This window comes from Trachemys scripta, chromosome 1, assembly GCF_013100865.1.
Source record: "Trachemys scripta elegans isolate TJP31775 chromosome 1, CAS_Tse_1.0, whole genome shotgun sequence".
Lineage (NCBI taxonomy): Eukaryota > Metazoa > Chordata > Testudines > Emydidae > Trachemys > Trachemys scripta.
The window spans coordinates 193,876,000-193,891,582 of NC_048298.1; positions in this window are offsets into that span (position 1 = coordinate 193,876,000).

Genomic DNA, 15,583 nt, shown 5'->3' on the forward strand with positions numbered 1-15,583 from the left:
TATTTGACAGAGGTGGAAGTTTGAAAAGCACTTTGATCTGATGAAATGCCTTCCATCCAAGGATCTCACAGTACTCGTATTAACTGGATAAGATTCTTGACTTTCCATCCTCAACAGAGCACAAGTCTACATGAGAATTAACTGGCTGCCACCTTTCATTTTGGTGCAGGCTTGCATCACTGCTGGGTGAAGTGAGTGGTCTGTCTAGTTGTTAGAGCACTTAGCATCTTTCTAACAAAGATTTTAATAGATATTCCAAGTGACACTGAGTAGTAATAAAGGAGGTGGTTTTCACATGGATTAAATATTTAATAACTGACATCAGAGGGAAATATATATAGATCTGAGGATCACAATAAAACAGTTTCCACCCCAAGATAACAAAATTCAAAGGATTAACATAATTAGCAGGATTCGCCAACAATGCAGAAGACACTTTGCCTACACACATTGCAGATTGCTAATCACTTGTGCTGTGATTCCTGCAGTGTCCTGGGCACTGGCTGACAGGTCACTTTTATATGAAGTGCAATATAACAAGATTTATAGAAAACAGTCAGAAAAAATACAGCTATAGACTCTGAAGGAAACAGTTGACTGGTACAGACCTCTCAACATAACCACTTCCAAAACTAGGCAACCAGCTCCCCTCCTCATTGTGTAAGTCTCCTCCACAAACAAAATTACTGTGTTGCTCTCACATATACAGTTCAAATTGGGATCCCTCTCCCCAATATCATCCCTGGTTGCTGCTGCTGAGGTCCTTAGATACTTCCCTACTACATTGTTATACTGGGATACAAGGCTTTCTGGCAACTTCACAAGTGGCCTTGGGTCTTGCATGAAACATGACAACTTAAAGGACTGGACCTAATACTACTGTACACTGACCTTTCTTTCACCTCTTCCAAGCTGTGTTTAAATAATAATAATAAAAAAAAATAGTTCAAGGGAGAATGATGGAGGCAGATGAAAGATGAGACAAAATAAGCTGTTTAAGATAGTGCTGAAGTGGGAACCTGAGTTGAAAGATACGGAGCGCAGTTCTGAGCTATAGCTTGGGAGGGGGGGCAAATGTTTCTGTATCCTCTCTGAGGCCTCCTAGATTCTGGGGCCAGCCAGGGATTGGACTGATCACTGGTATAAACTAGAGCAGCCCCGAGGTTGCTCTAACCTGCACCTGGCTGCTAAAAGCCAAGAATAGTTGGCGTTCCATGACATTCCAGGCATGCCCCCTTTTTCAGCCAGCCACTCCCCAACATGCTTCCTTTATCCCAGGCTACAAAATGAGGGGTGGAGCTGATAAAGTGATTTTATACCAGTCAGGGATTGCCCCTCCACAGGGGGAATTCCTGGGTAGCAGGTTAAGCTGGCTTTATTCCTGCTGTGAGTTACCAAAAAGGCATGAAGCAGGAATAATTGGAACAAATAATGTTGTTTGTGTCCCCCGCCCCCGCCGCCCCCAATCTAGATTACTTCTATTTCAGATTAAGACAAAGACAGAACAATCTAATATATCCAAGTCAGGTCCTCATCTGGTGTCCATTGGTTACGCTTCATTGACCTCTTCCAATGGAGAGAACTACACTGATTTATATTGGCTGAGGGTCTGGCCCTCCGTGCGTATGCGAGCGAGTGAGGGAACACGGATTCTCTCTGTAACATTCCACATCTGAAGTGAAACACAGAAAAGGGCAGTTGCCCTTCGTGAGTCAGAGAGACTCTGTTTAAAGGAGCAGGCTGCAGAATAACAGCACCTCCTTTCCCTTACATAGCCGTCATCACCACAAAACCCACAAAGATTTTAAACTAACCACAGGGTAACATGAAACAAATGGGAGCCAAATGGCTGAACTAAAGAGGATCTAAATCCACATCTTTCAAGCAACTGCAATTTGCTAGCAGTAGTTTTCTGATCGATGTGTTTATTAAAACACGCCTTTGTTTTTATTTTTTTGTTTTATAATATGGAAGCCTCATTCAAGCCCTGATGCAGCAGTCCATGCCCATTCAGCAAAGCGCTTTAGCCTGCACTTCGCTTTAAGCGTATGTTGTCCCATTGATGTTAATGTGACTCAAGCATGTGTTTAAAGTTAACAAGGGTTTAAAAGCTTTGATGAATAGAGATGGTCTTAAATGTTTTGCTGAATTTGGACCCAAGTTTATAATTCCTGAGAGGATGAAAAATCTCTTCTGTAATGAATGTAAATGTTACCTCTTATTTGTTCTGGATTTTCTTCTGTTAGAATTAGTAGAAATATCATATCATATGTTAGTAATCCTAATGTTTTAGTTTCATGTTGGAAGTATAGTATGGACAAAATTCCTTGCCTTGGTTGGTTTGCTGGCTCCGACCTTTGGGCTTGCTTTATCCTGCCACAACAAATTCTCAAAGCATTTTGTAAATGGCTTTTCCACAGAAACCCTCTTCTTCATGTGAGCTATTCATTTTTTCTTAAAATGAGCAGAGGCGTGTTGTGTAGGCGGGGTCTACAAAAGTACTCTAATTGTGAGCTCAACTGTAAAAAGTGAGTGTCAGTTCATAGATTGTGATATCTTATCATAATAAATGTTGATGGGAAAAGTTGCAAAAGGGAAATGGACTGAATTAGCTAAAACAAAAAGGCCTATTGATCTAATTCAAGGACTGTTAAAATTATGACTGGTAAACAAGGGGAGTGGAAATCCATGAATAGGGCCCTACCAAATTCATAGCCATGAAAAATGCATCATGAACCATGAAATCTGGTCTTATGTGCTTTTACCCTATACTATACAGATTTCACAGGGGAGACCAGTGTTTCTCAAACTGGGGGTCCTAACCCGAAAGGGAGTTGCAGGCGTGGTTGCAAGGTTATTTTGGGGGAGGGGGAGGTTCACTGTCTTGCCAACCTTACTTCTATGCTGCCTTCAGAGTTGAACGGCTGGAGAGTGGCGGCTACTGACTGAGGGCCCAGCTCTGCAGCCAGCAGCGCAGAAGTAAGGGTGGCAATATACTATGCCATGCCATGCCGTGCCATCCCTACTTCTGCACTGCTGCTGGCGGTGGCTCTGTCTTCAGAGTTGGGCTCCTGGCCAGTAGCTGCTGTTCTCCAGCTCTGAAGGCAGCGCTGCCACCAGTTCAGAAGTAAGGATAGTAGTACCACAACCACCCCACTACAATAACCTTGCGACGCCCCGCCTCCCCCCCCTGCCCCAAACAACTCCTTTTTGGGTCAGGACCCCTACAATTACAACATGATGAAATTTCTCATTTAAATAGCTGAAATCATGACATTTATGATTTTTAAAATCCTATGAGCGTGAAATTGACCAAAATAGACCATGAATTTGGTAGGGCCCTATCAGTGAACCAAAAATGGTGTGTCAGAAATTGGTCTGATTGGTGGACAAAATAATGTTGGGATGGACTTTCCACTATTGCTCCTTTTTTGTGTCATTAAAGAGATTTTGGGGTGAAAAATAGGCTACTAGAGTGAGCTTCGCTATCATGGCTGCCACACCAACTGTCTTCTGCGACCCTGATCCTGAGAGATGTCCTGACCAGACCAGGTTAGAGAGAGGGACCCAATGACATTGCCACCTCCACCAGCTTCAGTTAAATACCAAACATCATTGGCATGTGATCCTTTCCCACCATATCTCTTTCCTATCTCTCTAATACGAGTCTAGCTTAGCTGCCCAAGACTGCATATTTTGCAACAATGGAATCGGATAGCAACAATGATAGTTAGATGGACTGGCTTTGGGCTAACTTCTTCTCTTTTTCCGAAAGAGGACAGTTATTACCATCTTTTATACCATCTAAAAGACTGAGGCCTTGGCTACATGTGCGGATTCACAGCGCTGCCCCGGCAGCACTGTGAAGCACAAGTATAGTCGCGCCGCCAGCGCTGCAAGAACTCGCTCGCAGAGTAGCGAGTACTCCACCTCTCCCAGGGGAGTAGCTTGCAGCACTGCGAGCGAGCATGCAGCGCTGCAGGCGCTGATTACACTGGCGCTTTACAGCGCTGCACTCGCTGTGCTCGGGGGGGGGGGGTGTTTTTTCACACCCCTGAGCGCAGCAAGTGCAGCGCTGTGAATTGCCAGTGTAGCCAAGGCCTGATAAACAAATGGGGGAGGGTTCTTTCTAAAGCTTCTCTCCAGCTAAAGGGAATGGGATCAGGCAGGGGTGTTGTTAAAATGGAAGCCTTCTCTAGCACTTTTTACATTTCAAATGCTTTAACTGTCTTTCCTTCTTTTCTGTATCTTTAATAAAGAGCTAAAAAAATTAATAGTGTGTTTGTCATAGTGCTAAGCAGGCTGAGGTCCCTGTGTGCCAAACATTGTTCAACACTGTTTAATGTTAGACACTGACAACTGGGTGCTGTTAGCACTTTTGGTACATGTATTCTTTTGAAATTTATACAACAGGCATGTGGGAACGTATTGGAGACCAAGCACAGCAGTGTTTCACCTGGAGTGGTAGGTGTCATTGCTTCTAGCACAACAATCCCATCATCACCCCCTACTCTGGATACTGCTCAGGGCTTTTCTGCTAGGAATGACTCCATGGCTCATGAAGACACTTCTGAAGAATTAATGTTTCCTTGTTCTGTGTTTGTAGTATGGTAGAGTCCCTAGCTGAGACTATACAGTGGTCCAGCCCAAGACTACCCCAAACAACTAGGTGGAGATCGTCTGTGTCCCAAAGAGCATACATTTTAAATAAACAAGACCAAAACAGAAGCATAGAGAGATAATGTGACTTGCCCCAGATCCCATAGCAGCTCAGTGGCAGCAGAGGGGGGAATAGAACCCACCCGGTTTGCCTCCCTCTCCACCACACCATGCTGCATCCTAGTTTTACGCTTTGGAAGTCACTAAGTGGCAGATACCTGCTCACAAAAGAATATTCTAGAATGACATCCTGAGAGCAGTTCCAACTGTTGCTCAAGCTGAGGAATTTACACAGCAGTGCAGCGAAGGCCCTTCTGCTGCCTTGATTCTTAGAAAACAAAAAAAATCACAAAACTAATTCTTACTCTGATGAGGGATGAACTGTGCCCATCCTCCTAGCTACAAGTGGATATGGCCCACCTCAGATGGTGTACATTGGGGAGGAGGGAAGAGCAACACTGTTTGGCGTGATGAAGTTCAGCACAACTGGAACAACATAAGCAGAACAATTTTCAGATTAGCATCTGTGGTTTGGGGGCATACCAATGTTATGTTGTCTTTTTTCTTGTGGAACTCTTACAACGTAAAATAGTCCAACTGCTAGCGCTATACTGAATTTGAGAGTATGCATGAGCATCTTTAGCCTAGGGGGGAAAACAAAACAGATCACTAAAATCTACCCCTAAAAAAGAAAGGTTCCAGAAAGAGTTGATCAGGGTGGAGTGGGAGAACTGGCTGCTACTCCTAAAGCAAAATAGCAGACAAACGACTCAGTGTTGTCAGACATGCTAGCAAGAAGCTCCTCAGCCACATATCAAAAATATCCCAAAAATGAATTTCTCCATCCAGTCAGTAACTGTGCCCAAAGAGCAAGTTCATTTTTATAGAAGCAGTACGTTGGTTCAGAAGTCCCATCATATGGTGCAGTGGAGTGAGAGGGAAATGCAGAAACCTTGTGACTTTGCAGAATCCACAGCCTGAACACACAGGGTACGTCAAAAGCTTATAATCCCTCTTTGAGAAATGTTTAGCCAGGAAATGGATCTGGACTCCACAGATAAACAACTTCTTGCTTTTTCTGTGTTTGTGCATTGAGACCCCCCTCCCCTTCCTCTTCCAGCCCATCCAGAAGCTTGCCAGCTGCCGGTCATGAGGAATTGTAAGAGAAAATAAAACAATACAGAGGATCTTTGGCCCCAGTAAGCCAAACTTAACAATGCTGGTATAAAGACCTGTACATACATGCTCATGCAACTTACCTTGTTTCAGGTTTCATTACAAACCTGAATAAGAACATGAGACTTACTACAAGATTAGCTAAGATTCGTGAGCCTTTCAGTCAAACAAACTGTTTCAAACCAAAGGAGGTCAAATTACAGTTTAGTTTTGAACTTGTTTAAAGACATAGGGTTGTGGCTTCAATTGAGTTACGCTCATGACTTGTGAGTTTCAGTCCAAAGTGAAACTGTGTGTGTGAAATCGCATGGACTGAAACTGAATAAAATGCCCAAGTGAATCCCTGCAAAGTGAAACCACTGAGTTCCACACAGCTCGGTGGCACATATTTTCATATTCTTGAGTGGTGCGGATGTCTGCTTTGGATCAGTATAAGTCTACATTGAAAGTGCAACTACAATTTTTGTAACTCATTGGAGGCATGGTCATCTTAACCAACTACACGTAACATGGTTCAGTTTGTGTCCAAATAGCAGCTTTTCTGCTGTCACAAGCTTGTGTGCAAATCTACTATGCTGCCAAAATGCAGTTCCCACTCTACATGAATATGATACATGGGCAGCTTGCCCATGGCGCTTCAGCAGGGGGCAGCATGTCCAGAGGACACAGATGTAGAATGACACCAGCAGCATGTGGGGTGAAGCACTCTGGGATTTCCAGCTGCACAGAGATCTGGGAAAGCAGAGGACTACATAGCTAAATTGGTTAGAGGCATGGCAAATCCTCCTCTACCAACAGTATACTTAACCAACAGCATGCTGAACCAGTGACAGTAAGACCACTCTAGAGGCTATGTCTACACTGCATGCCATTTGTGGCAGAATGTAGGGTGTATAGCTAGACGCCACAGTGAAAAGCAGGCTGTGTCCACACTGCAGTGTGTAGCTACACTTGTCAATGAAAAGCTCTGGCAGCGGGCAAAGGAGCAGAAGCGGGGAGCTACTGGAGTCTTTCTCTGCTGGAGTCAGGACACTACGCTGCTAAAAATAATAGTGTTGATGGGAGAGGGACTACCTGGACATGTAGAGAACCATGTAGGGTACGTACCAGGTTCTGGAGTGTGTACACTACTCACCCAAGCCATGCCTCACCATTTACATTGCTATTTGTACCCATGCTAGGGAGGCGTGTAGTGTATGTGCTCTACATGTTGCCAAAAGGAGTGTGCAGTGTAGACATACCTTATGTGCCAACCTATGGCTGTGACAAGAGGGATGCACTATTAGCTGCTATGGTTACTAACCAAGTTATAGCCTTGTTGTGTGGACACAAATTATGTTTAGCACCAACTATGCTACTAATTTGTTATAAACTCAGTTAAAAATTGTGGTGTGTACAGGGTCTGTACTGTAAAAAATGTTTTTTGCAGGGGGGGGGGTTAAAATTATTTTCAAAAAGAACAGGAGTACTTGTGGCACCTTAGAGACTAACAAATTTATTAGAACAACGCTTCCTTAGCTCTCGTCCCCTAACACTCCTACTCTACTTGCGCTACATTGATGACATCATCATCATCTGGACCCATGGAAAAGAAGCCCTTGAGGAATTCCACCATGATTTCAATAATTTCCATCCCACCATCAACCTCAGCCTAGATCAATCCACACAAGCGGTCCATTTCCTGGACACTACTGTGCTAATAAGCGATGGTCACATAAATACCACCCTATACCGGAAACCTACTGACCACTACACTTACCTACATGCCTCCAGCTTCCATCCAGGACACACCACATGTTCCATTGTCTACAGCCAAGCTCTAAGATATAACCGCATTTGCTCCAATCCCTCAGATAGAGACAAGCACCTACAAGATCTCTATCAAGCATTCTTAAAACTACAATACCCACCTGCTGAAGTGACAAAACAGATTGACAGAGCCAGACAAGTACCCAGAAGTCACCTCCTACAAGACAGGCCCAACAAAGAAAATAACAGAACACCACTAGCTGTCACCTTCAGTCCCCAACTAAAACCTCTCCAGCGCATCATCAAAGATCTACAGCCTATCCTGAAAGAAGATCCCTCACTCTCACAGATCTTGGGAGACAGACCTGTCCTCGCTTACAAACAACCCCCCAACCTAAAGCAAATACTCACCAGCCATCACACATCACTGAACAAAAACAGTGACCCAGGAACCTATCCTTGTAACAAAGCCCGATGGCAACTCTGTCCACATATCTATTCAAGTGACATCATCATAAGACCTAATCACATCAGCCATACCATCAGGGGCTCGTTCACTTGCATGTCTACCAATGTGATATATGCCATCATGTGCCAGCAATGCCCCTCTGCCATGTACATTGGCCAAACCGGACAGTCTCTACGCAAAAGAATTAATGGACACAAATCTGACATCAAGAATCATAATACTCAAAAACCAGTGGGAGAACACTTTAACCTGTCTGGTCATTCAATGACAGACCTGCGGGTGGCTATTTTACAACAGAAAAACTTCAAAAACAGACTCCAACGAGAGACTGCTGAGCTGGAATTGATATGCAAACTAGATACAATCAATTTAGGATTGAATAAGGACTGGGAATGGCTGAGCCATTACAAACATTGAATCTATCTCCCCATGTAAGTATTCTCACACTTCTTATCAAACTGTCTGTACTGGGCTATCTTGATTATCACTTCAAAAGTTTTTTTTCTCTTACTTAATTGGCCTCTCAGAGTTGGTAAGACAACTCCCACCTGTTCATGCTCTCTGTATGTGTGTATATATATCTCCTCAATATATGTTCCATTCTATGCATCCGAAGAAGTGGGCTGTAGCCCACGAAAGCTTATGCTCTAAGAAATTTGTTAGTCTCTAAGGTGCCATAAGTACTCCTGTTCTTTTTGCGGATACAGATTAACACGGCTGCTACTCTGAAACCTAAAATTATTTTGAGCTAGAAGGCTCTTAGCAAATCTATGACTAATCTTCACATTCCTTATAAACATTTGCATAGTTAAATAGATATGAAACCAGAAGCCGATCCTTCATGTCTGGAGCTGTTTGTAGATGACTCTGCCTCTTCTAGCCAGTATGCCTTTAAACTTTTGGGGCTAGAGGAAGCCAAAACACTCCCAGGCATAATAATCTATAGAGCGGGTGTGTCAAAGGCCTATGCATCTTGATGATATTTGGAGTGTGCTAGGCATATTATAAGATTGTAGTATCTAAGATTTAATTAAAAAAAAGGAAGTTTCTAGCCCTCATGGTTGCGCAAAATAATGTTCCAAATATGAGTGAGTGTAACTGATGCAGTGTTTTTATCTTGCATCAGCAGGCAGCCTGAACGAATGACTCAGAAATGTGAACTTCCTTCCTCCTATTAACCTTACTGCGGGGGTGGAGAGGGGAATGCCATCTATATGGTGGTGGAATTTTGAAGATGCTGCAGAGAAAGAAATGCAAAAGGAAGTACACAGGGGAGACTCAATGAAATGATGGGGAAGGAAGAGAAACAATGAATAGAATTAGCCGTGGTACTAAAGAGAAGTATGTTTCTACTAAATGATGCTGAATTGAACAAATAATAAATGGTGATAATGGATAACATTTTCCAGTGCACCAAAATGACATAGGAGCTTAAATCACCCATGGCCAGATTTTTAAAGGTATTTACGCACCTAAAGATAAAACCAATGGGAGTTAGACACCGCATCTAAAAATCCCACTTAGCCCCTAGCTGCATCGTTGGGTATCTAACTGCCTGTAAAAATCTGGCCCTGAGGCAGTTTTGAAAAATGCATACAACTACCGTAGTTTAGGGTGGAATTTTCAAAAATGTGTGGCCTTGGTTCCTAATTCACCCTCCAAACAAAGTTAATAGTAAAACGGGGTTGGGTCAGTACTGAGCACTTCTGAACATCCTACCCATTAGTCATGATGTTCAAGCCGTATTTTGCTCTTCATCATTGTGCAAACCTGCCATTAACATCGGTGACAACATAGGCTTTGGCTGGAGGGCTGTGTCTGTGTGTGTGTGTGTGTGTGTGTGTGTGTGTCCCAGCTCACTGCCTCAGTGCAACAGAGATGGTATATCAAGGGCTTGAGGGAGCGAAGATGTGCTAGTGGGAGCAATTCCTGGTTTAGCCTTTACCTAGGATTCTCTAGAAAACTTCTCTCTGTGTGTTAAGAGTTTGCAATTAGAAAAGTGTTTTTTTCATTTTTACCCTTCATACTGGCTGTGGACTAAATTCTGCTCCAGGCCACTGAAATTAATGGTCCTGCATGGGTGTACCAGAGAACAATTTGGCCCACTGTTTTCTCTAGTGAATAGTTTCTTTTAGAATATACGCGGTGAAGTTGCCTCTGCCCTTTCTTTATTGAAATAGCTAGCTAAACGATATCTCTGTTTCTCAGGCTGTCATGTGTTCAGTGGTTACAATGATTTAAAAAAAATCAAACCCAAAATTGGAAGTGTCAGACTTAAATTACTTTACATTTGTTTCACTGTATGTAGGTAATCTGTAAATCACATTAGCTCCTTTTCCTTACTCATCCTGGGGCCTGATCCTGCAAACATGTATGTACACAAAGAAATGAGAATCCTGTAGTTTGAATTTAGCCTAATTAAATGAAGAACGTGCAAAGACGTGATTAATTGCAGCAGTGGGATTATCTATATGAGTAAAATTACTTGTACGTAAATGTTAGCTGGACTGTGTGTGTCTATATTATAAGTGCATAGTGTGTGTGTACATATACATTTATGCGACTATTACACACACTAATAAACAGAATTGAATAAAGGACAAGCAGGCAGGGGCACTGTCATCATTATTAATAGGTACAGTGTAAAAACCTGACCAGTAATTGACTTCTAGGGATTTTGATCTGCCTTGAAATAATCTGGAGGGAGTGATGTACTGATAACTGGCTGACCTTCGCTCCCACTTAATTCAATAATACACATCAGAATTCACTATGCTCCTTTACCATTGAACTTGCACTATGTCCATGAAATGTCTAATCAAGTGCTAAGTACTTTTATGCAATTTTATTGTCCTCCAAAACTTGCCAAACCAAACGAAATAGCTCCATTGCCATCTGTACGTTAGTCACCAACTGTCTGATCTCTTTTCCCATGCTTTTGTAGGAAGATGATTCTTTAACTCCCATGAATGACAGTGAAAGCTGCCTGCACGGATTGCTGTCACTGGACTGGAAGGGAAGGGAAGGCATTTCCTATTTACAGGGAGCTAATGTCATGAAATAAGTTCAGCAAAAAAAGAGGGGGAGAGAAACCAGTTAATTCCCCCCCCCCCAAATAATCTTATATACCAGGAACAAAATGTTTTCAGAGCTTCTTTCTAAAGTCCTAATGAAACCCTGAGGCCCAGATTCTCATACCCGTACTCACCCTGGGAAGCAAAAATAGACCCATAGACCTAACTGTGACTACTCATGCAATAAGTTGATACTTAGCATGAGTAAGGGTATTAGATTCTGGTTCTCAGGGCTTGGCTACACTTGCAGATGTAGAGTGCTGGGAGTTAAACCAGCCTTCGGAGACCTCAGCAGGGAAAGTGCTGCCGTGTGTTTACACTGTCAGTTGCAAGTGCACTGGCGTGGCCACATTAGCAGCTCTTGCAACGCCACAAAGAGCAGTGCATTGTGGTTGCTATCCCAGTGTGCAAGTGGCTGCAGCGTGCTTTTCAAATGAGGTGGGGGAGGTGGAGTGTGACAGTAGGGTTACCATATTTCAATACTGCAAAAAGAGGACACTCCACGGGACCCCGGCCCCGCCCCAACTTCACCAAAGTCCCCACCCCAACTCTGCCTCCTCCCCTGAGCACCCCGCATCCTCCCTCCCGCCCTCTGGCTGCTGCTGCGCTTGGGGAAGTTGCTTCGGCCCCCGCTGCAGTGGAGAGCGGCGGGAGCCGGGAAAGTTGGAGCCTGGGGAGGAGGCGGCTGCGTGCTTGGATGCCGCCTGCCACCTCTGTGCCCCTGCAGATCGGGAGAGTTGTTAGTTTTGCTGCAGACACTCCACTCGCACTCGGGGTCCCCCGAGCATCTTTTGCCCGAGTGCGAGTGGCTGCAGCAAAACTAACAACTCCCCCAATCTGCGGGGGCACAGAGACTGCGGGTGGCATCTGAGTGCACAGCCGCCTCCTCCCTGGGCTCCAGCTGCTGCTGCACTGGGGAAGTTGCTTCGGCTCTGGCGTGCAATGGAGAGCGGCGGGAGCTGGGAAAGTTGGAGCCCGGGGAGGAGGCGGTCCCCTTACCATGCCTCCCTATTTTCCCGGACATGTTTGGCTTTTTGGAAATTCCTCCCAGACGGGGATTTGAGGACCAAAAAGCCGGATGTGTCCGGGAAAATCCGGACGTATGGTAACCCTATGTGACAGGGAGTGTGTTGTGTGTATGTTGGGGGAGAGACAGTGTGTTTTGGAGGGCAAAGAGCGTGTCAGCATGCTGTCTTGTAAGTTCAGACAGCAGCAGAGCCTCCCTTCCCCCCTGCCTCTCTCTCTCGCACACACTCTCAGCAGCAACATTCCACAATAATGGTTACTTCGTCCCAGAGCAGATAAGCATGCCGGCTGTCAGAAACAGAGCTTTGAAAGGGGATATCCGCATGCCTACAGCCGAGTTCAAACCAATGCCAAGAGTGGTGACTTGACTTGAGGGGATTATGGGATGTTTCCAGAGGCCAATCACAGCGCTGTAATGCAACACGTTGTCCACACTGACACCTGGGTGTTTCAGCCGGGGCGCAGCAAGCTCTATGCTTCTCGTGGAAGTGGATTACCCGGAGCGCTCCAGCTGCAGAGTCCAGGTGCTCTATGTTCCTTGCCAATGTAGACACCTCAGGAGTTAGGGCGCCCAGGGCTGATTTAATGCGCTCTAACTTGCAAGTGTAGCCAACGACTTAGTGACTAAAGCAAATGTGGGGCTGGGAATCAAATAGGGAGGGGGCAAATGGTGATGGAGCAAAAGAGGGAAGCAAATATTTAAGGAGGAAAAAAACAAGCAACTATAAAATCAACTATAAACAAAGTGAACATAGCACAGTGAGAGCGGGAGCCAGCTGGCCTACTCTTAAAGAATAGAATGTTACAGGCAAGTCACATCTTAGGCGCATTTAACATGTGCAAATTCAGCTTTGTGCGGTCGGCAAAAACGGGAAAAAAGAAAAGAAAAACAACAATATAAAAACTGCATCTGTAGTGCGGGCGATTCTGCCCGCCGTTGAACTCAATGAGTGTTTCACTATATGCGTTTTCGTTTTACGCACTAACCGCGGAACGGAACCCCCGTGTAAGATGAGACTTGCCTGTACTTAGTTTTCTCAAGGTGGCTTCTCTTGAAGACGGGCACACTCGTGCCATCAGAGGAAAGCTCAGCAGTAGGCATTTGACTTTTCGCAGGACTGAAGGAGCACTTTGCATGAGGACTATCCACTTGAGAAATGTTCTATTAGAACATCACTAACCAGTGGGAGAATCTTTGCAGGTGACTGATTGAATTTTGAAAATGTTTCGATGACCTAATTTAGGTGAAAAAGGCAACTGTTACTTCTTGAAAATATTCTTTGGCTTCCTGAGGAGGATCAGCTGCAACAGTCCCTGCATTTTTGTGTTGCATACACTGTATTAGTAAAAGCTTGTCTACACTTACTGTGCTGCAGTGGTGCAGGTGCACCATCTGTAGCACATAGTGAAGACACTACCTACGCCAACGGGAGAGCTTCTCCCATCAATGTAGGTACTCTACCTTCCCAAGAGGCAGTAGTTGTGTCAGTGGGAGAAGCCCTCCCATCAACATAGCACTGTCTTCCCAGGGAATTCAGTCAGTCTAATCCCATAGCTGAGAGGTGTGGATTTTCCAGCACCCTAGAGAGACATAGTTATACCAACGTAAATTTGTAGTGTAGACTGGGGCTAAGAGGCAGATTGTAAATTGCAGCAGACCTTTGGGTTTCAGACTGATTGCGATATATGTTAGGGCTTTTCTATATTACCGGCTGGATCGACAGGTAGCGATCGATCCAGCGGGGTTGATTTTTCGCATCTAGTCTAGATGCAATAAATCGACTGCCGAGTGCTCTCCCATCGACTCTGGTACTCCACCAGGGTGAGAGGCGCAGGCGGAGTCGACAGGGGAGCATCAGCCATCCACTTACCACAGTGAAGATATCGCGGTAAGTAGTTCTAAATACATCGACTTCAGCTACGTTATTCATGTAGCTGAAGTTGTGTAACTTAGATCGATTTCCCCCCCCAAGTGTAGACCGGACCTAAATGGGGTTTCACTGTATTTTCAGAATTGACAACTGTTTTTAAATGATGGAGGAACTCAAGTCCTCCATCATTTAAGTTATCTCAAGTTATCTCAAGTCAATTTTTCAAAAGCTCATAAGCGACTTAGAAGCCTAAGTCCTATAGACTTTCAGTGAGACTTGGGAGCCTCAATCACATTTGAAAATAGGACTTAGGAATCTCCCAGCTTTTGGATAATGAACTTTTTGGTGGAAAAGCTTCCTCTAGCTTTGGTCTGATTATGATCATGATTTAAGCTCACCTCTGAGGAATAGTGGGGGCCGTTTAGCCAAAATTAGGTGGTTCATTATTTACAGTTTTGGACATGATCGGTAACTATTTATATTTACATTTTTAAAACATTCTGCTCTCTTAATGTCATGCCAGTTCACTTATACGTGTGCTTCAGGTTTCTCCATTACCTATAATTGGTATATACCACCTCTGTGAGTAGCACTAAGGCTGGGTCTATACTACCCGCCTGAATCGGTGGGTAGAAATCGACCTCTCGGGGATCGATTTATCGTGTCCCATTGGGATGTGACAATCGATCCCCGAATCGATGCTCTTACTCCACCAGCGGAGGTGGGAGTAAGCGCCGTCGACGGGAAGCCGCAGAGGTCGATTTTGCTGCCGTCCCTACAGCGGGGTAAGTCGGCTGCGATACGTCGAATTCAGTTACGCTATTCGCGTAGCTGAATTTGCGTATCTTAAATCGACCCCCCCTGTAGTGTAGATGTAGCTTAAATGAGTAATTTGTAGCAAGTACCGTACTGAATACAGTAACTCCTCACTTAACATCCTCCTGCTTAACGTTGTTTCAAAGTTACGTTGCTGCTTAATTAGGGAACATGCTCATTTAAAGTTGTGGAATGCTTCCTTATAACATCGTTTGGCTGCCTGCTCTGCCCACTGCTTGTAAGATTTTGTGGGAGAGCAGCGACTTTACAAGGGAGCATTGCACAAGTTCCTCTTCTTTGCCTCCTCCCCCTCCCTCCCAGTGCTTCCACCACCTCCAAACAGCTGTTTGGCAGTGCTTAGGACTTTCTGGGAGGGAGGGGGAGGAAGGAGAGGGGATGCGGTGTGCTCCGGAGAGGAGGTGGAGTCGGGGTAGGAAGAGGTGGGCCTGGAATGGAGCGGGGCTGGGAAAAGGCAGGCCTGGAGCATCCTGGGCAAAGTCGGTGCCTGTTCTTCTCCGGGGAAGCTGCCACTGCCGCTGCAAAGGTGCTTCCTAGTGTCCTTGCCTGCAGTGGGCTGTGCCTGTATGGGGTAAACCAGGGGCACTTCCCAACCACAGTACAGTACAGTACTGTACAGTATATAATGCCTTTTGTCTGCCCAAAAAAATTTCCTTGGAACCTAACCCCCCGCATTTACATTAAATCTTATGGGAAAATTGGATTCGTTTAACATCGTTTCACTT